Raw genomic sequence first — 23965 nt, forward strand, 5'->3', positions numbered from 1 at the left:
TCAACTCAAATCAGTGGACACAGCAACACACAGACACTCTCCGTTCAGTTAAGGCTTACATGATAGCATCTAAACATTTGCACACATGTGTGAATACCACAAACTTGGTGATCCGGTCGTGCCTGGATTATCAGGATATACTTACCTCACGTTCAATGAAGGTGAGACTGTTCCAATTGCATACAAATCACATTTATACACAAATGCTGAAATGCGAATTGAGGCTACTGCAAAAATATTGACCGCAGTACAGACTGCTGTGATGAGAGAAAGAGCACTAGCATAGGGGAAACGCATCATCGCTGTAACCCCGGTACCAACTTTAGAAGCTGTTATCAAAGCGAGCATTCCAAATGTGAAAGCACTACATCCGCAATGGATACAATGGGCTAATTCTCTCACTGCAGCAGATGTAGATTACAAATCCGATTCTACACTAAAAACACAAGTGTTCCTGCAGTACAAACAAGAATACCCTCTCCAGAATGAGATCATGCCTCTAGAAAAATATGAATACATCATTTATACTGATGGATCTGCTCAGCCTGCCATAGGAAGTAAGCAACAGTATAGCTCTGCATGTGCTACAGTGAAGGGATGTATGCGGGACGGCAAGTTCCATCCCAGCAATACGACTACGCAATCTTTAGGAGATTGTACAGCACAGTTGGCAGAGCTGAAAGCCCTGATATTGGCAATACAGTGTACCGATCAGGAGTTCCCCACACTGATAGTGTGCGATTCGTTTTACTACGTGCAGTCTTACAATGAATATCTTCATTACTGGGGCCAGAATGGGTTTAGAGTTTGCAAAGGTTGCACAATTAAACATAAATTGTTATGGGAACAAGTGGCAAATCTAAAAGCATGCCTGCCACTGGCTCAAGTTATTCACACATTGAGTCACCAGCGTGTTGGCATACACGTTGCAGGGAATTCACTGGCTGATGAAGCTGCCAAGGCAACAGTGTGAAGTGCTGCTGTTGCTGCAATCACTCGTTCTAGCGCGGGGATAGACTGAGACATACTGATAGTTGTCAACGTCTCAGAGAATGGCTCTGCCGTTCCAAAGGGCTTTCCACTCAAATATTCCTATAAATTAGATGCGCAAAATACACTGTATGCTCCAATTCCAGGAGTGGGGGATAGTCATACCAAACACTGATCTCAGATTAGGTTTAATACAAGCTGCACATGATGGTCTAGGCTCTGCACACACAGGAGTCAATGCTACAGTTTTGTTACTGAAGCGGCGATTCTGGTGGCCAGGGTTGTCAGACACCTCTCGCATATGTCTAATTGGATCACTGCGGCCCCTTAAATTCAGATGGGGCTTACAAGTACATCTTGGTGGCAGTGGATTCATACTCTAGATGTCTAACGCTCAAACTTTTATACAGGACTTGCGAGTCTTTATCGGGACATATGCAATTGGCATGTTACATTCAGACCGCAGCCCTGCGTGTAGCTCACGGGCTTACAAGGAAGCCATGGATGGTATGGGCGTGGCCTTGCGGTACTCCTCCTCCTACCATCCTGAGGCAAATTCGGTGGTGGAGAGGAAAAACCCGGACCTAAAGCAATACTTAACAGCAAGGATATTAGGTGCGGGCGGTAGCTAGGTCAATCACCTATATGGGGTCCAGAGGGCACTCAATAATATGCCAAGAAACTCCTTTAGAGGACTTACCCCCTATGAGATCCTGTTTGGGACAAGAATTTGGGTACCTGACCTTGATTGTGCCAGCACAGTGGCGGATGTAAAACCATTTGATTTGAATGATCGTTTGGTTGTTTTACAGGAACTTAATGAATTCCGGGCATTACAAAGCAACGTCCAAGTAAAATGCTCTGCCACTGGGGAAGGGAAACCAGCTCCGTCAAGACCTGTCTTGGTCCCAAAAGTTGGGGATCTGGTCAGAGAGAAGATTGTGGACAAAAAGGAGTTTGGGCCATCATACAGAACACCTGTACCTGTCCTGGCGGTTCAAGTAACAAGAACAGTACTCGCCTCTTGCTGGCCGAAAAGAAAAACAATTTGTCTCCATTGATCTGATCAAACCACACTATGTGGCCGATTCTCAACAGCAGGCCGCGTGGAATCCTGAGTAGCCACAGATCTCCTCTCGCTACTATACAGGAAGTTCAGATTGACAGACTAATAACGTTCCAGAACTCTTCTGTGCAAGATGCCAGAGTAACCAATAACGCAGTACGAATTACACCTGTTGAAATTTGAAAAACATCCAAATGAAACTGAAATTAGGGGTGGGCGGAATTTGCGAAATTCACTTTTGCAAATTATCGCGAAAATGTTAAAAATCTCCGCAAACACGCGGAAATATCGCGAAGATGCAGAAGCTTTTCTCCCGCCCGTTCGTGGTATTTTCTGTGTGGTCGCGGCTCGCCAACTTACCCATGCGGTTGCTCGCGGGCGCGGCCATCTTGTTTTCACTTGTCTCGCGGTGCATGATCGCGAGAAGAAAGACGTGATTGCGCGACGAATGCCGTTACTGCGGGCGCGAACTGTCGCGAGACAGCGCAAATGGCTACCAACAATCCAACATCTCGTGGAGAACGCGACCGGATCGGGAAAACTTGTCGGCGAACGCGGGGATTCAGGTAAGGCGATCACGTGAGAATGTATTATTTTACAGTGCGAGCAAGCAAAAAATTTCCGGTAAAATGCGGATTGCGGAAATTTTGACATTTTCATGCTCTCCGCGGAATGCGAAAATGTCAAATTATCGCAATTTCCGCGAGCGGAACGGAATTTTAGCCCAGGCCTAACTGAAATGCAAATTGCGATTTTGCCCAATAGTGAACTTTACGACAACGTGCCTTCACAAGATGCAACTGCCAGTTCTCCAAACACTGCTGAGCTCCCAAGGATAGATCGAAATGCGCCTGGCTACTTCTTCCACTTCGATGACTTTTCTTCAGATCCAAGTTGTAGGAAGGTGGATATCTGACTATGGTTACCCCCAAATTTTTGCCTAGTGTCTAGCTGGTTTTTCGACTTAGTTGGCCTGAGATCCTGCCATTCAGGATCTCAGCCTGCTGTTCTCTCTACTAAATTAAAACTATGCACCCTAGGTGCATAACCAATTGGAAGTGGATCACCCTGTGAGCCCCTGTACCAGTGTACACTAGGTACCCAGGGCATTGGTGTACCCAAGGCCTACCAGGGGCTGAAGCATGTATTATGCCACCCCTGGCCTGACCTAACAAATTTGACACAACTGGCTGATCACTCAGCTGGGGTAAGTTGGTGTAACCACCTCTTACTTAGGTGTAGTATACCTATACCTAACCTTAAATGGGACACCTGGTAACCTATAAGTCACTCCTATGGCAGGCCTTAACAATCCTGAAGGCAGAGTGCTTGGTTCCATGTGAGATGGTGCTCTGGCATGAGCTGAGCCTGTCTGCAGTGGTCGGAACAACTTCCTTCTACTGTTTCCAGATATCGTCATACCATATACTCTTAAGTGCATTATGAACCTCGCGGTTAAATGCTATCTTTGGTTTGGCTTTATCAAAACATGTCGAGTAAGGTGTCATACGAATTGGAATACTAACCCCTCGCCAATTCTGGCGACGGGGTTAGCATTCCACCCTTCTAGAGGGACACGACATGTACAGTACCTGAAACCCGGGTAAAATCAGACATAGCCTCAGCTCCACAAAATGGATGCTGCCACCACAGACACAAGTCTGCCCTCCTGCTGCTGGGAGTCCTTCCAGCTTGGGAGGTGTGGACAAAGGGTTTCCTGCCAGGGGAGGTGCATGCACCACCCCAGACAGGATTTTGTGTATTGGTCAGGTAGGGCTTGAAAGAAACCAGACATGCCTGTGGCTCACAAGGAGCCTCGGTGCATATGCCAGTTCAAACCGGTCCTGGGGCACACCAGTCCCGGGCCTGGGGCGAGCTGGACAAAGGATTGGGGGTGTAACCACCCCCCTTCCTGGTCCCACCCATAGGGAGGGACCTAGCAGGTAGTCCGGCCCCTAGAATCCGCTTAAAGGTAGGAGCTGTGTCCTAAGACTTCAGACATCCTGGAATCAACTTGAAACTAAGAAGAAGACGGGAACTTCGACATTCTGCTGCACAGAAGACTGAAGGAAATCTCCCCTGTGGTCAGGGAGTGACCACCTTGCTAACACAAGCACCATCCAGCGAATCAACGTCTGCTTTGCCGCCGCCTCCTGCAGGAGCCCGAGCCCAGAGACTGACAAGACCTGGACCTCCAGACCTCTCACCGCCCGATCCACAGTCCCTGAAAAGAGGAGACCCGTGGAGGCACCGAGACACATGGAGCCAGCCATCTTGAAACGACCACGACAAGCTGACAAGTGCAACAACCGAGGCTCCCTCCAAGTTGTGCTTTGGGATCTGAGAAGCCCAACCCTCGAGCAGCATCTGCACCAAAGGTGAGCCCTCCAGCATCTCCACGATCTGCGTGGGGCCCTTCTGCATTTTGCCACTCGACGCGCCTAACCGGTTGCTGGCCCGCTGGCTAGTGGCCATCTTGGCGACGAACTTTACGAAATACACCGCTGGTCTGGTTGCTCCAGACTGGCCCTTGCTCCCCCCCAAAGGAGCAGTCCTTCTGACCTTGCTGGTCAGAACCATCAGCTTATTTCATCTCCTACAACAATTGCTTTTGCCAAGGCTTGTTTGCTTCGATCAAGTCGCCGACACCGCCGACAGCGAGAGCCTGCGTGGGACAGCTCGTGAACCGACTCCTGGACGTCGTCGACCTCCAGGGACCACGTGGCTGCAGAGACAAGCTACACCTTTCTTCCTGTTTGCACCCGACATTGCCTGGTACCCACCTGGTGCCACGCTGGTCACTGGCTAGTGACTGTGAACACTGTCCCCTCTGCTTACAGGTCTTCAACATCTCCGATCCACTCTTGGATCCACTGCATCTCTCCCGGACCGACCGCCTGCAGCATCTTTGTCTTCAAGCTCCACGGAACAGATAGAAGAAACCCGACGCACTTCGAGGCCTATGCACCCGCTTCCTGTGGGTGAGGTAAAGCTGGCACACCTGTGCCCAAGTGTAGTATTACATCTCTAGTGCCTGTGTTCCAAATCTTGAGTTCCTAGTCCATCCGGAAGATCCTCTTTGCAGTAACTTTGTACTTTTTACGCACCCATTGAAACCTATGGGAGCACGCGTGTGACTATTTGCTCTGCACACGCCACCCGTGGACCTCCTGGTCACTAACTGAAGTTAGCTCCTTGTAGGCCCAGCGATTCTAGAGGCCCTAGGCCTTTTCCCTTTTCTGTTCGTGGTACTTGTACCACTATTTTAGTATATGGTTTGAGCGGCCACCAGGGCCTATCCATATAAAGTGCAACTTCTGTGTATTCTACTGTAATCTTGTTTGACGATTTGTGCTCCTGTGCTCATAAAGAGACTAGGGGTTACTTTGAGAAATAAATACATATATATTTTGAATATATATCTGTGTGGTGTCCTTTCATTGGTATAAAAGGGGGTTGCATTTGGTAAAACAGCTGGCTTAACACGCTTCACGAGTTTAGCCTCAAAGACTGCTTAGCCTACGCTACCACTAGGGCAGCTAGTCCGAAAAGGTTGACTTACAACCACACCATAAGGGTTGCTTGGCATGGTACAAGGTGATCACTTTAACTAGTGAGCATCATATACCAGGCCAACTTCTCACACAAGTGAACCTGAGCAAACGCCACCCATTTCTAAGAAAGAACAATGTTGACAATTGGGTCTCTGGCTGAAAATGACTTACCTTGTGCCCCCTTGGTAGCATCTTTGGTTTGCATTAGGGTTCCTGTTCCTGTTAAATTGAATTGGTATAGTAGTCTTTTTCCTACTACTGAATGGACATTACCTCCCACAATGCTCTGCAGTACAACCTGTGTACTTGGTCTTGAAACCACATACGTGAAACCACATGCATCATCACAGTGTGAACAAAGAGACTTGTCACTAGTGAACGTTTCAGCAGTTCCAGTACTGGATGGTATAGTTTGGGATAGGGTTTCCTATAATGTATTTGGTCCTACTGAAAATTAAAAAAAAATCCACATTCAAAATTTTGATGAATGATTTCATTACCCCGAATACACACTCTGATGATTGGCACATTGAGACTGTAAACACTATACTTTTGGATCTAGAACAATCTGCTACATTTTCTTACAGGGAATTTTATGAAGATACATCTGACTACAATAGTCTGTTTTGTTACCAGCATTATGGTCATCACTTTTTGCATAGAGCAAGTGTTCCACGCACTGCAAACACTTACCATCAATGGGAACACTGCCCAACACCACCAAAAGGTAGTTCTGCCACATTAGCACAGACATTTGCATACTTTTTAGGGTTCAATACATCAAACCCAATGTCATACTATTATAAGTTAGTACAGACAAATGCAACTATGAAGAAAATGATGCTGACAAACACCAAGCTCATTATTTAGCACCTCTTATCTCCCAACTGTCTATACAATGTTTCGGCTATTGGAGGGACACAATAGACACAAAATCCATCTGGGGGACGAAAGATTGGCAGGTTCAGGGAACAGAGGCTTTATTTAGAGCTTGCCTAATACCATTACAGATGAAATGAACAGAATAGTGCAACAAACTACATGCTACGGGTTTACAAAAATTAAAGACCTGAAAAAACCATGCATCCCTTTACCCATACCAATTGCAGGTATATCGAATGACACACTGATAAGTGAGGAAATGCGTAGTACGATGATACATAATGATACATACAATTCTTCATCTCACAATTGGAAGGGATGGTTGGTTTGGCCTATCGACACAAAGAGGTGTCAATCAAGATTAAAGGTTACAACCAGAGGGTTTAGTATGCATAGGCTCGACCCATACTATGTACACACTGACGATCCAGGGGTAGTGACTTCATACAGGGTTGGGAAGTTGTTCCTAGAATGGCTAAATACCTCAACACTACAACAGGTGAAGCAATACTTGTCCCTTCTACCTGACAACATGGATCTTTGGGATTCATTGTTAGGTCCCAAGAAACCACGCAAGAAACGCTTCTTATATGTCATTTACAATGAACTGTGGAAAGTCTCCCAACCAGTTGCTGCTGAGAGATTACGTGAAATCAATCGGATTAATTTAGAAAAGGCCTTGGCTGTGGTAGACAATGGTGTGACCACACTATCTTCACGTATCCATTCACTGAGCAACATTGTGTCCTCGACATTCGACATAATGGGACAAGATTTGTCTATTCTACAGCATGGGCAATCTCAATTGCGCTCCATTCTGCTTTTAAGCTGGACGCTCCAATCACTGCGTTCAGATCACGTGCCATGGCGATACATTACCAGCACAAACCTGTTCTTGGCTTACAATCTGACCTACAGACAGTTGACTATGGCACGCAGAGATGCAACATACACTACGCTGCTCATTAAAAACCTAAATAATTTACCTTTTACAGTAGCTGAGACACAGTCCACTGAATGGTTAATTCATGGCTATATTACACTGCCAATCACGACATTTCAGTTCCAATTCTGCCTTAGATGCATCCAAGCAGGAAGGTATGAAGCGTTGGGTTCATACAAGAAACCTGGGAGTTACCGTATAGAAATAAGTGCAGAAACAAGGACACTGACGTTTTTTAAGTGGTAAAGACTGCGAGAAGGCTTTAAGTGTGGCTTTAGTGTGCAAAGAGGTGTTGCTTTATGGAACCTGTAATGCGTTGAAAGCGAACTTATCATGCTACTTGGAAGGCTCCCCAGCTGCTGTGATTCATCCGGTTTTTTAATTACTTTTGAATAGAAATTATTTAGTGCTGAATGATCAGGGCTGTTGTGGAATGATGCCAGGCATCGCATATCTAGTCACAGTAAACTTCAGGGTTGTTTGCTGTAAGCAAGTATTGTTTCCCCCAGCTTGCACAGTTAGAGAGGCACCACTGAGGCCTTATCTGAATATTTCCAGTATAAGGTTTGATTCGCAGAGCAGACTGAACGCCATGTTGTTTCAACAAAATGTGGCCTTAACTTCAGCCTGAGAGACTTTTGATCTCCAGGTTTCAAGGTCTTCAGTGGAGATACAGTTTCTGATCCGTACGAACTTCCCGATCCATTTCGGAGAAATGGTTCATTGTATCTTTAACATGTCTGATACGAGTGGGTTTGTACACTTATGTATTCTACTTGGATCGGGTCTCTTAAACACCTTTAAGACCATCTTCAGAGTAATTCCAGCCTTCATACACTCCATACTTGGAAGTGTTTTTGTAGGGCTTCCTTTGGTCCTGCTTTCGGTAGCGTGCATCCTGATTTTAATACTCTTGCTTTGCAATGGACGTTGCAATCCATCACGAAATGGAGAGAACACTGCTGGAACGACGTTGTTGTGGTCGCATGGTGTTCTACCTGACTACACCTCCGCTGCGAGCATTGGTTCCTGTCTTTCAGACCGGTCTGGCTAGACTGTGTCCAGCCTGTAGCTGAGGGAGCACTGGTTCCTGTCTTTCAGACCTGTCTGGCTAGACTGTGTCCAGCCTGTGTTCTGTTGCCTCTTCTACGGATTCGGCTGCGTGTTGGACCTGTGTCTGACACTTCATGGGTTGCTCTGCCAGACATAGAAGCACTACTGGTGCCTTTGCAGGCCCATACGTGCAGTTGTCTACAGCGTATTCCAATGTTGATGACGGCATTTACAGGCAACGGCATTAGGCATGCAGGCATCTAATTCTTCCCCGGCGGCTATGATACTGGAAGTTCTTGAGGGGCTGCCGTCTGCAGATACGATGTTCAGCGATGTTTGGTCTTCAGCGCAGGATTCCTAAAACAATCTGGCCCCTCCTGTGCTGGAAACCGTTTGGCAACTTTTTGAAACATTTACCAAATTGAAGGTCGAACACTGACTTTGTTTTATTTTTCCTTTTCTGTTCTAACTGAGCTTCATGGCTTTCAAGCTGTTCAGTGCAATAATAATATGTATAGGTATAGAGGACCTTTTGAACGCTTCTTTAGGGAAAAATTACTTTCTTTTATGGACATTGTTTCTGGCTTTTACAATGCTTTTCAGTATGTTTTACTATAAATGATGTTATGCCTTTTTATAGCGTTAGCTTTATCATTACCCAGCTGACCTTGTTGGCCTTTTGATGAGGAGTGGGTGTCATGTCTTTTAGGATAGTCCCATCGATGTTTACCCCACCTTTACATACAATGTCCCATCCACACGACAATAACGATACTAAACAAGTGACCTTTTACCTAGTAGCTTGCTCCTGTCTCCTCGACACCAGGCTCTAAGTATTCTATCATAATCCCTCTGCCTGACATACATAAACATGTCTTCAGGCACAGCAGGGTTGTCATCCTCGACGCAGTGATGGGGTCTCTTAGGCTAGGTGCATTTTAGCGAAATACTTAGGGCGCGCATTTTAGGAACATGCAAGTGCTACTATTTGTATCTGAACTGCTTATGTGCATCTTATTAACACTATGGTAGAAATGTATCTACTATTTACGATATTGGTACTAGCAATCTCTTTCATTTGCTTCTGTCTCCTGATTGTTGCAGCACATATGTTTGCCACAAGTCTGTCGCTAGACCAATAAATACTTATTGAAACGTCCTAATCGCCAACCTGTGTATTTTCTGAGCGAAAGCAAGCACGAGTGTCTGAGCTAAAAGTACTGCATTGTTTTCCATGATCCCTGAGGAATCGGGGTTGTCCTGTTCAGTGGTTGTCAGAGACCACACACAGCACTGTAGAATACAGGGGGGTGGTAGTGGCACTTTAGAGCTAGCTGGTCTAACGGGTGACATCCTGTGGGGGTGTCTGGAAGCTGTTGAGACACCAAGCCCTCAGTTTAGGTCATCCAAAACGCACAGGTCCTGGGGGACTCCTAGGAACTACACAACATGGTTCCCAACATTGGTTTGGTTCTTATATTAACAGTAAAAATCTGAGTAGTTCAGTCGTGCTTTCTCAGAAAGCCCTACTCACACATTTCAGAGACATCTGAAGTGGGAAGGGAAATCCGCCTCAGCTGAGCAGATATACTCTGTGTATTAGCTGATGGTTTAGCAAGCTTGTAAGGATAAAATGTTCTCATATTGTGAAAAACCCTTAGTTATTCTTCTTCTTTTGAGAATGCCTGAGAACGTGCGTGGTTCGGGCTCGGGGAAGAAGAAATTTAATATGCTCTTAACATCACAGAAAACTGCAGACATGCAGTTACTATGAAATTGTTAGAATACAGAGTATGGTGGCTGTGTTACCTTCGTGATCGAGGCACATGAAGTGTTCAGATCAGAGGTATTCTATTCTTGGGTTCAGTTCCCACCTGCAGATCCAGTGACTAATTTGTTTCACACATACATTGTAGCTGAACCACAAGAATACATTCCATACGAAGACATTGAAGTCCTGTTAACTTACCAGCATAATAAAAGCTGGTTTAGACGCGCCCTCCCACACACAGCATCTGTCGTAAGACTCGGTCCGCTCAGCAAAGAAAGAGCAACCTGGCCGGTCTTAGCGGCATATACTCCACATCCCGAGACAGATACACTACCGGTGGATGAAGCCTGTACAATATACAAAGACATAGTCAGGCTATACAGACACATTGTTGAGCTCGTCATGCGAACATTACCAGTCGAACTTGCGAGAATGCTCCAGCTGGTCCACATCGAACCATACCTACAATGAACCCGACAGACACTGAAATCAGTAATGGGGACAATTCCTTCCAAACAGGAGCAAATTCCGTTCTGGATAGCACAAACAATTGCACAGCTGGAAGCAGTATTTCCCCACACGGGTCCGCAGGAAAAACATAGAATGTTAACGATTTGCTTGCCAATGGGGTCGATTGAGGATTGTACCACTGGGGGAACAAACTTTGCTGCCACTTACATCAGAATACACAGTACTCCTTTCTTAGCAGTAGTTCCAGAAGTATTGAAACAAATACAGAATGCGTATGGGGCAGGACCTGGCCTGTACTTGTGAATGAAACTGATGGGTAATATTGGCCAAGTCTCTGCAATCATGGTGAGCAACATAAAAGGGGAGGCAGCAGCAGTGGCCATACACAGCCGCCTAAGGGAGATAGCACAGAGAAATAGGGAGTGAGAACTACCCAAAATTAATGGAGAAACCTATGCTGCATTAGGTAGAGATAATTTGGGGACCAAAGCAGGGAAGCCACAAATGGCGGGTAGTCCAGACAAAGACAAATTAAAGCAAGCACCCACTTCTTCTAAAAAGAAATGGGAAGATAAAATTCTAAAAATAATTCGGAAAAGAAGTCCCGATCAAGGGGTGAGTCTCCCCAACGGGAGTCCTCTGAAAAGAGGTACAACTTTAGGAATTGTGATAACATTAATAAACCTGACAGGTATCACGTTCCTTTCTTTCCTTCCTGGGTTCATCAAAAAACTCGGAGACGGGGGTCCTGCATGCCGAATCTTCGACACACCGCGGTCTGACATCCCTTGCAGGTTGTCATCCTCAACGCAGCAACGGTGTCTCTTAGGCTAGGTACATTTTAGCGAAATACTTAGGGTGCGCATTTTAGGAATATGTAAGTGCTACTGTTTTTATCTGAACTGCTTATGTTCGTCTCATTAGCACTATGGTAGAAATGTATTAATTATTTACGATATTGGTACTAGCAATCTCTTTCATATGCTTCTGTCTACTAATTGTTGCACCTCATGTTTTACACCAGATTGTCGCTGGAACAATAAATAATTATTGAAATGTCCTAATTGCCAGCCTGTGTATTTTCTGAGAGAAAGCAAGAACGAGTGTCTGAGCGAAAAGTACTGCACTGTTTTCCATGATCCCTAAGGAATCAGGGTTGTCATGTTCAGTGGTTGCCAGAGACTACACACACCTCTGTAGAATACAGGGGGGTGGTAGTGGCACTGTAGAGCTAGCTGGTCTAACGGGTGACATATCCTGTGGGGGTGTCCGGAAGTGGTTGGGACACCAAACTCTCAGTTTAGGTCATCCAAAACGTGCAGGTCCTGGGGGACTCCAAGGAACTACACGACACACATATCTGAAAATTGAGTTTGTTGATCAAATCTTTTTTGGTCGGGAGGAGGAGCCTAGCGCGCAACCAAGATGGCCGCGTAGGTGCGAGGCTCCCGAGGACCTCCGCAACCTCCTACGTTTATCCTGTCTTCATCCTGCCTCGGTTGAGGGGATTGTGTCGGTGAGCCTGAGCCGAGGTGGTACCCGTTTCCCGTTTTCGAATCGGACTTCGGGTGCCGGAGTGAGCACCGATTGAAGTTTGCGGCCTACTTCTCTCCGGACCCCGGATTTGCGCTGAGGGGTGACCCAGTGGCGAAGTGAACAACAGCGGCGGGCTGGGCCTGGCGACTCGCGTACCCCGCACTTTCACTTTCACACCCCCTTGCCGTCTTTGCAAGTGAGAGCGCGGAGCTCTTTGTGTTGGGGTGGCCTCGCTGGGAGACCCTGCCTGCCTGCCTGCTGTGACCCACCCCGCCGACCTGGGGTGGCCCCCCGGAGCTCGTGGCCCGGATTGCCTGCCCTCAACGGCGTAGCTGTTGCGGGTGTGAGACCCGCGACGATGGCCACGAAACAAGATGGAGATCGGTCGAAGGCCAAGTCGACCCGGCGTGGCGCCGTACATCAGGCCAACATCATGGACCGCTACACCCTCCAGAGGGGATCTCCCGGCGGACCGCACAAGTCCTCTGAGTGCCCCCCAGATACCCCGGATTTGCCCACGGATCTGACTCTGCAAGACGTCATGGGCGCCATTGCTGAGATGAAGGCCTCGGTGGGCCAGCGGTTCGACACCTTGGCGCATAAGATCGACGCGGTCCTCGTGGATGTCAGCCTGGTGAGGGCTGATCTCTCCAAGACCAACGACCGGGTCGATTCTTTGGCCCACACCGCGTCGGGCCTCACGACTGAGGTGGCGGCCCTCCAAACGGAGGTGCACCGACTTCGCCAGGCGAGTGCGCTTATGGACCGGCGCCTGGAGGATTCCGAGAGTTGGGCCCGGAGGAATAACATCCGCACCCGAGGGACGGGAGGAGGCGGCGGCGGATCTCTTTGTAGAGGACCTGATCACTACCCATCTCCAGCCTCGGGGACTGAGTAAATTCTTTGCCGTGGAGAGGGCTCATAGAGTTCCCGGGGGAAGGCCGAGGGTCGGAGCCCCTCCGCGGCCTCTCATTGCCCGGATTTTTAACTTTCGGGACAGGGACGCGATCCTGCAAGCCTCCAGACTGCAAGGGCCGATCAAGCTGGAAAATATGGAGGTGAACTTTTATCCGGATTTCACCCAAGCAGTCCAGAAGCAGAGACTGAGTTTCCTGGGCGTCAAGCGCCGGCTTCGGGACATGAACTTAAAATACGCCATGCTCTTCCCGGCGAGGCTGCGGGTAGAGGTGGATGGTCGCATGCACTTTTTTGATCGTCCCGAAGCGGCCGGGGACTGGCTGGACACTCTGTTTAGGGGTTGTGATCGGGTTGGCGGGGGGGGGCGGCGGGAGGAGACGGCCCACTGGATCGAGACTGAGGTGTTGATATTGGGCCTCACTCTGGACGACTATGATGCCACTTTCGGCCAAGCTTCTGTCTTTGTTTTTTCCCCTCCCTTGGAGGTTGTGTGGGGTCTAGAAGGGGTACTCTTTCCTCCTCTAGGGGGTCTAGCTAGTTTCATTATATAGGGGCGACAGGCACACTGCAAGTTGGGGGGGCTGTCTGGGCTCATGCAGGGGTGCAGGGAGGGGGGAGTTTTGTTGGGGCGGGTGGGTTGGGGTGGGGGTGTTGTTCGTTTACACCACAAGGCAAAAGTATTGTTGTGCTATTTCTAAAGTGCTCTCTGGGGGACGAGTGATTGCCTCTGTTTATGATGGGGGGTAGGGGACTGAGTCTGTTGTCCTGGAATGTTAATGGACTGGGGGACAGGATAAAACGAGGTGTGGTCCTGCAGTTCCTGAAACGAATTTCACCCGATATAGTTTTTCTGCAGGAGACACACCTCATTGGCAACTCCTTTTGTGCTATGAATCGACGGGGCTACCGCCTTGTGGCCCATTCGGGCTTCACGTCTGGTTCAAGGGGTGTGGGCATTATGGTTAAGAGCTCGCTCCCGTTGGAAATTGATGAGGTGCTCCATGACGACAGGGGACGTTACACGGTTCTGGTGGGTAGAATGGAGGGCAGAGTGGTCGTTTTTGTGTCTGTCTATGTCCCGCCGGGGCTGCAGACGACCACCTTTGCCGATCTGGGGCGCCTCCTCCTTGGCCTTCCGGAGGGGATTCTAGTGGTGGGGGGGGATTTTAACGATGTGGTTTCCGGAACTGTGGATCGTCACCCCCCTAGGGATCTCCCCCGTGCCCAAGCGTGGTTGTCTGGCCTCTTGGATACCTTGGGGCTGGTGGATTGTTGGCGTTTGAAACATCCCACGCAGCTACAGTACACCTTCCATTCAGGGGCTCATGGTAGTCTCTCAAGGCTAGATTATGTCCTGGTTCCGGCGGCGCATGTGGGGAGGATAGGGGAGGTGCGCCATTTGGCACGGGGTATTTCAGACCACTCCCCGCTCTTGTTGCACTTTGATATTCTTCCGAGGGGAGAGGGTAGGGTGGTCCCGATTAATCCCTGGTACCTGCGTGACCCCACCATTCGCGCAGAGCTGGTTAAATCCCTTAAGCGATACTTTGACGATAATGTGGGGTCTGTGTCGTCGGCGGTCTCTCTGTGGGAGGCGTTCAAGACGGTACTCCGGGGAGAGGCCCTGTCCCTTATTTCCCATTCCCGGAGGCGCGAGCGGGAGGAGGTGACCCGTGTTGAAGCTGAGATAACCGAGTTGGAGGGTGATCTAGAATGTGGGGTGACGGATGACAAATTACATGTTCTCCGACTCAAGCAAGCGGCCTATAGGGCCCTAGTCACGGAGGCGGCCAGGGGCCTCAGTAGAGAGCAACAGGGGAGACTGTATGATGTGGGTGATAAGGCTGGTAAATTGATTGCGTGGCTGGACAAAAAGGAGAGAGCGAGTCGAGTGGTCCCGTCGATTGAGAAACAGGATGGTGTGTGTGTCACCGAACCGGAAGACATTGTCTCCTGCTTTGCGGACTATTTCCGTGGGGTGTATTCCCCGGTGTCCTCCCGCTCGGAAGAGGATTCCCATGCCCTGCTCAGAGATATCGCGCTGCCTTCCCTTTCGGAGGAGGACAGAGTGTCGTTGGACGCCGCTCCAACATCCGAGGAAATTGCCCTAGCCATACGCTCGGTCGCTTCCGGTAAGGCCATGGGTCCTAATGGTCTTCCCATCGAGTTGTATAAACTGCGACCGGATACGCTGGCGCCGCATCTCCGTGCTATGTTCCTCGCGGCCCACTCGGCGGGTTCCCTCCCGCTAGACCAGCGTCTGGCTACTATCGTGGTTATTCATAAGGAGGGGAGGCCGCGGGACCGGGTCACATCCTATCGGCCTATTTCGCTGTTGAATGCGGAGCCCAAAATTCTCGCCAAGGTGTTGGCCAATCGGCTGGTTGGCGTAGTGTGCGACTTGATTCACCAGGATCAGTCCGGCTTTATTCCTCATCGCAACACAGCGCTTAACCTGCGGCGTTTGCAGGGGGTGCTCGCACGTGTCCCGTTCCTACGGGAGCCGGCCATTTTGGCGTCCTTGGACGCCACTATGGCGTTTGACACACTTGAGTGGCCATATATTTGGGCGACGCTCGCGAAGTTTGGGTTTGGCCCAGGATTCATCGGTTGGGTAAAATTGTTGTACTCTGGACCGCTGGCGCAGGTGGTTGTGAACGGTAGAGTGTCAGCTCCGTTCGAGCTGGGCAGGGGCACGCGGCAGGGCTGCCCGTTATCGCCGCTCCTTTTCGCGCTTGCCTTGGAGCCCCTGGCGGAGTGGCTGCGGTGGCATCCTTCTATCCGTGGTCTCCGTTGGACTCCCGAGTATGAGGACCGCGTATCTCTATACGCTGATGATATTCTCCTGTACCTGGCTTCCCCACGTAAATCACTGATAGTACTGGTTGATGTATTGCACTCATTTGGCCTTAACTCCGGCCTTGTCATCAACTGGGCTAAATCGTGTGTGTATGTTCTCTCTGGGGAGGATCCTTTCCTTCCGCGGGGTTGTCCTATCCAGATCGCCCCGCGGGGATTCAGGTACCTGGGTGTCTTCATTACCCTGGACGCGGAGGCCCGATATAGTCAGAACTTGCTTCCCCCCCTCCAGCGCCTGAAGGAGGATGTCGCGTGTTGGAGGCGCTTGCCGCTCTCGCCGCTCGGCCGGGCGGCATTGTTTAAGATGATGTCGCTGCCGCGTTTCCTGTACGCTCTGCAGAACACAATGGACGTCGTCCCGGCGCGCTACTTTCGCGAGGTGGAGAGTTTGCAGCGCCGACTGTTCTGGGAGGGTAGACCGCGTATCGCCCTGGCGAAGCTGACGCTCCCGTGGTATGACGGGGGGATTGCCCTCCCGGATATCAAACGGTATTATTGGGCCTCCCAGCTGGCTGCGATCAATCACGGCCTGTACGGGCCCGCTCTAAACCCGGCCTTTGAAATGGATAAGATGTTACTGCCGGGTGGTGACTATAATCGAGCGCTTTACTCCAGCTCGCTCGACGCACGTCTGACGGGGCCCACGCGTGTCATGGTACGAGTGTGGCACGCGGCTAATGTGGCGATGGGGTGGAAAGATCGTTTGACCCGGGCGTCGCCACTATACGCATCTGAGCAGTTGGGCTCCCTGTGGACCTCGAAGGGCTTTGAGAAGTGGGACATGATAGGCATCAGCAGGGTGGGTGACCTCTGGACGAGGGGGGGATTCAAAACGTTCGAGGTGCTGCAGAAGGAATTCCAGTTGCAAGACAGGGAGTACTTTCGATATATGCAGATCCGCCATGCGTTGTGCTCCGTATTCCCGGACGTTGCCTCCATCCCGGAGTATTCCCCTCTGGAGGATAGAGTGCTAGATGGGCATGTACCGGACAGCACGATTTCATTAATTTATAAAAAACTTATCAACGACCGTTCGGGACTGCTGATTAACCTTCGTGAGGCAAGGGTTGCCGATGGATTGGAGCTGGATGACGAGGACTGGGTGTCTGCAGTGGCCTCCCCGAAAGAGGTGGCCATACCGGCCGTCTTCGCTTCGTCCAGCTCAAGATACTCCATAGGGTCTATGTTACGGGGCCAAGGCTAAAGCGTATGGGCTATGCGGAGGACGGGTTATGTAAGCGTGGGTGTGTTTCTTTGGGGACCTTTCTCCATATTTTGTGGGAATGCCCGGAGGTGGCGCGATTCTGGCGTGGTGTGCATGAGGTTCTGCGGGTAGTTACGCGTGTGTCGCTGCTGCCCGAGGCGAGGAGATGTCTTCTGAATGTGTGGGAGCCAACCGACTACTCTGTGCCGCAAACGTGGTGGGTGACTCTGGGATATATGGTGGCCAAACGCGACATTGCTCAACTGTGGGGTTCCCAGAGGTCGCCGACTGTCTCGGCATGGAAGGATAACATGGATTGGTGCATGTTTCGGGAAAAGGTGGTGTATGTTGCGAGAGGTAAGCCTGGGACATGGGTGAAAGTATGGGGCCCCTGGAACGCCTACCGGGGGGGAATCTGTACCCCGCCGTTATTGCCCGATCCGTCACCGGCCCCGTCCCCTTAGCCAGTTTATCTTCCCGGTTCCGGGCACTGAGTCTACTTAGTCCCCGTCCTGACCTTTTCCCCCCCTTGATACTCCTATGGATTGGTGGGGTCCCCCTGTTAGGGGAGCACATGCTGCTGTTTCTGATTGTGGGTTGCCTTGTGGATTTGTTTTTTGTTGTTATTTATATTAAAATGAAACCGTTATGTGGGGTCCGGATGGTGTGGCTACCGACGCCTCTACCTCCTGTACATTTCCCTCTGCCGCAGCATGCGTGCTATTGTCTGTATCATATGCTCCTCTTGCTTGTTAGCGGCCGGCCTGAAGGTTGTAGGCCCATCTTTGTATATTTTTTGGATTCTGTAATAAACTGTTTCAAAAAAAAAAATATATATATTTTTGGGTCTAATCAGATCGGATAACTAAAAACTAAGCATAAGAATGACACACTGCTCTCAAACAAAACAACTATTAAGAGCAGCATTTTCAAGTTTGCACCCTCTGATCGTGCGGAAGGCAGCAAATAAAAACCTTTTTCATTTTTCCATTTTGTCACACCATTCCTAAATGGTTAGTATGTTTTAGTTCTATGTCAGGACACGAGGCTCCGATTACGCTTCTCATTTCTTTGCTCTTTATTAACAGCAGCCAATAAAAACACTTTATTCACAAAAACTACAAAACCCATGAGCACCAGGTGCCCTATAACCATAGAGACTATCCCTATATAAGGCATAGCTGAGGTAACCACTGCCTCTTTCTTTGCTGCTCCCCAGCCAGTTAAGTGCCTTTCCCTTACTACTCTCATTGTATGGTGGTGTATGGGTTAGGACATTCAATAGCGAGTGCAAATGAGAGTGTGTGAGCATTTGTGGCTAATATTCTTTCTACTGTATTGTCTAACATATTGGTGATCTTTATAGATGTAGTTGGAAGCGCTCCTGGTAACTCGCTTAGTCCTCAGTGTCAGTCCCGCGTCGAGGTCGCACACCGCTTGGGAGTGCATCGCTTCCCCTGCCAGGTGCTGTGTGCCTGAAGCAGTTTCCAGGTGCAGATGGAGTGCGGGGGCGAGGACTGCGCATCGCACAATCGCGCAGAGTCCTCTTTTCACGATGATGGGCGGCCAGATCATTTACATTACATTTGCATTAACCCGTCAAAGATCGTACGTATTGCACAGAGCGGGAAAACGCTCCGTTTCAAAGTTGAATTTGCCCGTCCTCAAGCCACCGATGCCTGTAGGTTGCGGAGGGCAGTAAAATAACGCATAGACCTTGCCTAGAGAGGTTGGAAAGCCCTCTCTCCACCAACTAACGATATTGTGTCTGTTTTGGCTTGGGGTTGTTCCTCTCCCCCGTGACTCCTCATTCTGACTGAGTTTCACCTCACATATTGACAGATCATTGGTGGCTTGTTCCCGTTTATTTGTTCAGCATGGCCGACTTCTTTTTCGAGGAGGAATACTTTGATTCTGAACCATCAGGTTCTTTAGAACAGGACCTCGTGGAGGCCTTAAACGCAGGGGTGCAGCAATCGGTTAATTCGGCCTTGGTAAGATCGATTGCACCCCTGAAACGCCACTTAAACAACTATGCGCTTCAGCAGGGGTGGCTCCCTTCTGTTGTTGCCTGGCCCAAGCCCAGTGGAAAGAAGAGTGTCAATCCTCATACGAAGGATTTTGCATGCCAATCCAAAGCCTTGGCGAATGATCACGCCTATACTACACCAGATGAGGCTACGGACTCCCTTCAGGGGGTCAAATGGGGACTCTTCCTCAGGGCAAGATTTAGAGCAAGGGGAGGCTCCTAGGCCTGCGAAGAAAACTAGGAAGGAGTGTCACTTGGATACCCCCTCTCAGCCCAAGCTCCTCACCTTTGAACCTGCGGACATTGTCCACCCCAACATGGACTGCATGGCTCCCGCCGCAAGAGGTAGCGGATTATGTCCAATCGCACCTTCGACCTCCCTTTGATAAGGACGTCAGGGCACGACTTTGGGTGGAATGCCCGAGACCGGATTTGGCGGTGGAGCCGACCATGTTAACCTATTTAAAAAAGTATTCTAAGGATTCCAAGAAGGGCATTGACCATGCCTGGCGGTGATGTCAGGACAAATTACTAGATTTGTTGGGGCCTCTAACCAAGATTTTGGAAATGGATTTCAAAGCCAAGGAGTCATAGGCAACAATAGATCCTGATGAGTTAATAGGATGGGGGCAAAGGGCAGTGTGCCAGTTCGGCAACGCCAATTGCGCCATGTCCAGTGAGAGGAGATGGTCTATCCTCCTCAAACTGGATCCCAAACTGGCGGACCTTTCCTCTTCGGAGGCAGGGCCCGTGGCTCAGGGTCTCCTATTTGGTCAACCATTTTAAAAATAATTAACCAAATTTGTAGCCACCTCAAACGCGCTTTCCGTCTGGTTTTCACCAGGGCCGGACGATACCGAGGGCGGTCGTTCTGCCGGGGGTCTAACCAAGGTGCCCCACGTGGCCAGTATCAACAGAGAGGAGGGTATCAAGACCTCAATTCTGGCAATTCCTCCTTCTACCCCACCCTGAGAGCAAAGAACCGGTTCCGGAGGGGCAGATTTGGAGGCAACCAGGGTAAACATCAAGACGACGAAAATGCAGATGAGGCTCATCTTGTGTTCAGAAGTGATTTTGGGGGAACAAATCCAATCTTTCCTACAGGTCTGGTAGACGATCTTGCAAGATGCATGGATCTTGGAGACGGTCCAGGGTTACAAACTAGAGCTGTACGATACCCCCGTTCAGAGTTTTCTGCCCCCTCCAATATATTTTTCCCATCACGAAAGAGTTTTATTACAGACGAGATAAACTCTTTCCTGAAGAAAGGGGCCACCGTTGCCACACAACTTCATCCAACGGGTTTTTTCTAAGCAATGTTTTACTAGTCCAGAAAAAAGAGGGCGGGTCGAGGTTGGTCCTAAATTTGAAAGATTTCAACTGGTGGATAATCTACCGTCACTTCAAGATGGAGAGCATCCATCTTTTGCACAACCTCCTGCAAGAAGGGGATTGGATGGTCCATCTAGATCTAAAGGATGCATACCTATCCGTGCCCATCTACGCCCCACATGGTCGGCTTCTTCAGTTTCTCTGGCAGGACGTTTGTTACGAATACAAGGTCCTTCCCTTCGGGCTTTCATCAGCACCATGGTGCTTCATGAAACTTCTCCACCCGGTGGTGGAATCCTTGAGGACGCGCGGTGTTCGGTTGATCGTCTACTTGGACGACATCATTATCATGGCTCGCTGTCCTCAGCTTGTGGACATGCATCTGGAAAGGTCCTTCAATTTACTTCAGATTCTGGGATTCGTGGTGAATCCTCAAAAGTCCATTCTGTCTCCCACGCAATCTATCGAATTTCTCGGTTTCCAGATCAATTCCAGGAGCTGCCAGCTTCTTCTCCCAACTCAGAACATCAGAGCAATCAAGAAAGAGTTGAAGTTGATTGTGAGCAAACAGATTGTATCCTTGAGGTTGGTAGCCCGGATTGTCGGTCTGCTGGCCTCTTTGATACAAGCCATTTTTACGGGGCCCCTTCACTACCGTGCACTCTTTAACGATTGAAGATTCAACATCTCCACAAAGGCCTTGGATATGCAGAAAGAATTCCTCTATCCGAGGAAGCGAGGTTAGAAATGTTGTGGTGGCTAGACCACATGGAATCGTGGAATGGCAGAGCCATGTTCGAATCCAGTACCGAGGTAGTGATCGAATCGGACGCCAGTCATTGGGGTTTGGGAGCCCGTTGCAATCCGATCTCCACAGGGGGTCGATGGTCTCAGGACGAACTCTCCTTACATATAAACTGCCTGGAGCTGCTGGCAGGCTCGTTTGCGATCTGTAGTCTGTCTCCTCAGAAGACAGATTGCTGCATTCTCTTACGAATGGACAACGTATCGGCGGTCCGATACGTGAAAAAGTTGGGAGGAACGAGTTCCCGAATTCTAGCGGAGATCGCCAAGAATTTTTGGCATTACTGCCTATCACACAGAATATCAGTAGTGGCAGAGTATCTCCCGGGATGCAGCAACGAGGTAGCAGATTGGCACTCTTGTTACCTGCGGGACTTAAGCGATTGGAGGCTTCACCCTCGGGTTTTCCGATTTCTGAACCAACTATGGGGTACTTGCCAGTTAGATTTGTTTGCATCACGTCTCAACAGGCAACTCCCAAATTTTTACAGTTGGCGTCCGGACCCAGAGGCGATAGCCTCGGATGCGTTCCTTCAGAACTGGCCCCCAGTCCTGTGCTATTCCTTCCCTCCGTTTATGATGATACCCATTGTTCTTTCTCAAACCAGACATCAGCAAGCAGAGCTACTTTTAGTCACCCCATTGTGGAGGGTGCAAGCTTGGTTCCCGATCATCCTTGAAATGTCTTGTGCTGCGCCGATCCTTCTTCCACAGAGATGGAACCTATTGCTGGATCCTCAGAAGGCTCCGCATCCCTTGATAGAGGGAGGTCAACCTCCTCTGGAATGGCGAGTTTCAGGGATAGATTGGAGATCCCAGGTCTTTCGAGAGACGCTCATGAGTTCATTAAACAGGCATGATCCGCTAACACCCACAAGCGGTATTCATCGGCATGGAACAGATGGTGTAGCTGGTGTTGTCAACGGGAGTTCGATCCCACTACAGCAAATGTCTCCATGGTCATGAACTACTTAGCCTCCCTAGCTTCTTCTGGCCTAGCATACAGAACGGTCAATAACTTTCGGTCTGCCATTTCGGCAGGGCATGTTCAAGTGGATGGCAAACCAGTAGGTGAACATTCCTTGGTTTGTAAATTGCTTAGAGGTATTCGGATGGTCAAACTTCCGTGCCCTAAATATTCGGTCCTATGGGACATCTCTGTTGTCCTACGATTCCTAGAAAACTGGCCCGCTAACAAGTACCTTTCACGAAAACAGCTTTCCGCCAAGCTGGCTATGTTGTTATGTCTAGTCTCTTGCAAGAGAGTCTCTGACATCCGTACTTTGGATCTAGCGGGACGTCTATTCTCTGCTGAAGGGGTCACTTTTGTTATTTTCAAACGTACCAAATGTAATACCAATTCATTGTCTTATCCAGCTTTTCTGGATAATCTGAAATTGTGTGTGGTTCAGTGTGTTAAAGCGTATGAGGTGAGTACGGCTGAATTTCGTTCAGATATGCAGCTTCAGTTGTTTATTGATTTACAGAAGCCCTTTCGCCCAGTGACCCCAGCTACTTTGTCTAGATGGGTGCGTTGGCCAATGAGCGAAGCAAGCATTGAGGTCTCCAAATTTTGTCCTCACTCTGTTAGAGGGGCAATGACATCCACATCGTTTTCTCTGGAAGTAAGTCTGGCTGATATAATGAATGTGGCTGATTGGTCTACAGAGACCACCTTCAAGTCATTCTACTATAAACCTATTTTGGATTATGTATGGATTATGTACTATTATCAATGCTGTTATTCAGTCATATATTGTGATTACTGCAGTTATGCTATTAATATTGCATCCTGACTAAATTGTATATAATATTTTTCCCCCTGTTTTGTCTGATTCAATGATTATGATATCTTATGGGGTTTCCGGTATAACGGATTTTCTTTTTGTTGCAGATACGAATGGCAAGTGAAGCGTGATCTAACTCTACGCTGGGCCAAGTGGAGTGTTTTTCACTCCTGTGAGGCAATGCAGTTATCCACCAGTTGTACAAGGTTCAAGGATCCGTCCCCAGGATCGGAAGTTTGTCCATGTTGGACTTCAAGATACCTTGGTTTTTCGTAAAGTACTCTTCCATCACAGACCGAGTTTTCAGGATTGAGTTTGAAGAAGTTGGACTTAATGGTTCCGAGATCATGCAAAGAAAGAGGAAGTGGTTACCTCAGTTATTCCCTATATAGGGATAGTCTCTATGGTCACCTGGTGCTCATGGGTTTTGTAGTTTTTCTGAATAAAGTGTGTTTATTGGCTGCTGTTAATAAAGAGGAAAGAAATGAGAAGCATAATCCTCGCCTCCGTGTCCTTAATAGAATTGAAAATTCTTGTCATGAATGTTTGCAAATTTGTAATCCTTTCATGCACTTTTATAAAGAAGCCCAATAAGTGTGGGTGTTTTGCATACTTATGACATTGGGCTATACTTGGACCACATTTTTGTGATATTTGGGCTCTTTTATCTCTTGTGGCCATCTTGGGAGATGTATTTGGTATGAAGCTCCCTCGTCTCCTCATTTACTGCAGTATCCTCAGTAGAAAATGCCTTCAGTTTTCCACT

The 23965-nt window shown here is 48.9% G+C and overlaps 1 protein-coding gene across 5 annotated transcripts in view; it reads left to right on the forward strand.

The window, feature by feature from the left end:
* Positions 1-23696, forward strand: part of LOC146830082 (uncharacterized) — an 80796-nt gene extending 57100 nt beyond the window's left edge. For all 5 annotated transcript variants that reach the window (XR_014961364.1, XR_014961365.1, XM_085604314.1 and 2 more), the window contains one exon: positions 23307-23696. The gene's annotated coding sequence lies outside the window, so the exon portion shown is untranslated. The remainder of the gene's footprint in view (positions 1-23306) is intronic.
* The last annotated feature ends 269 nt before the right edge of the window (positions 23697-23965 follow it).

Source organism: Triturus cristatus, chromosome 5_1, assembly GCF_964204655.1.
Source record: "Triturus cristatus chromosome 5_1, aTriCri1.1, whole genome shotgun sequence".
Classification (NCBI taxonomy): domain Eukaryota; kingdom Metazoa; phylum Chordata; class Amphibia; order Caudata; family Salamandridae; genus Triturus; species Triturus cristatus.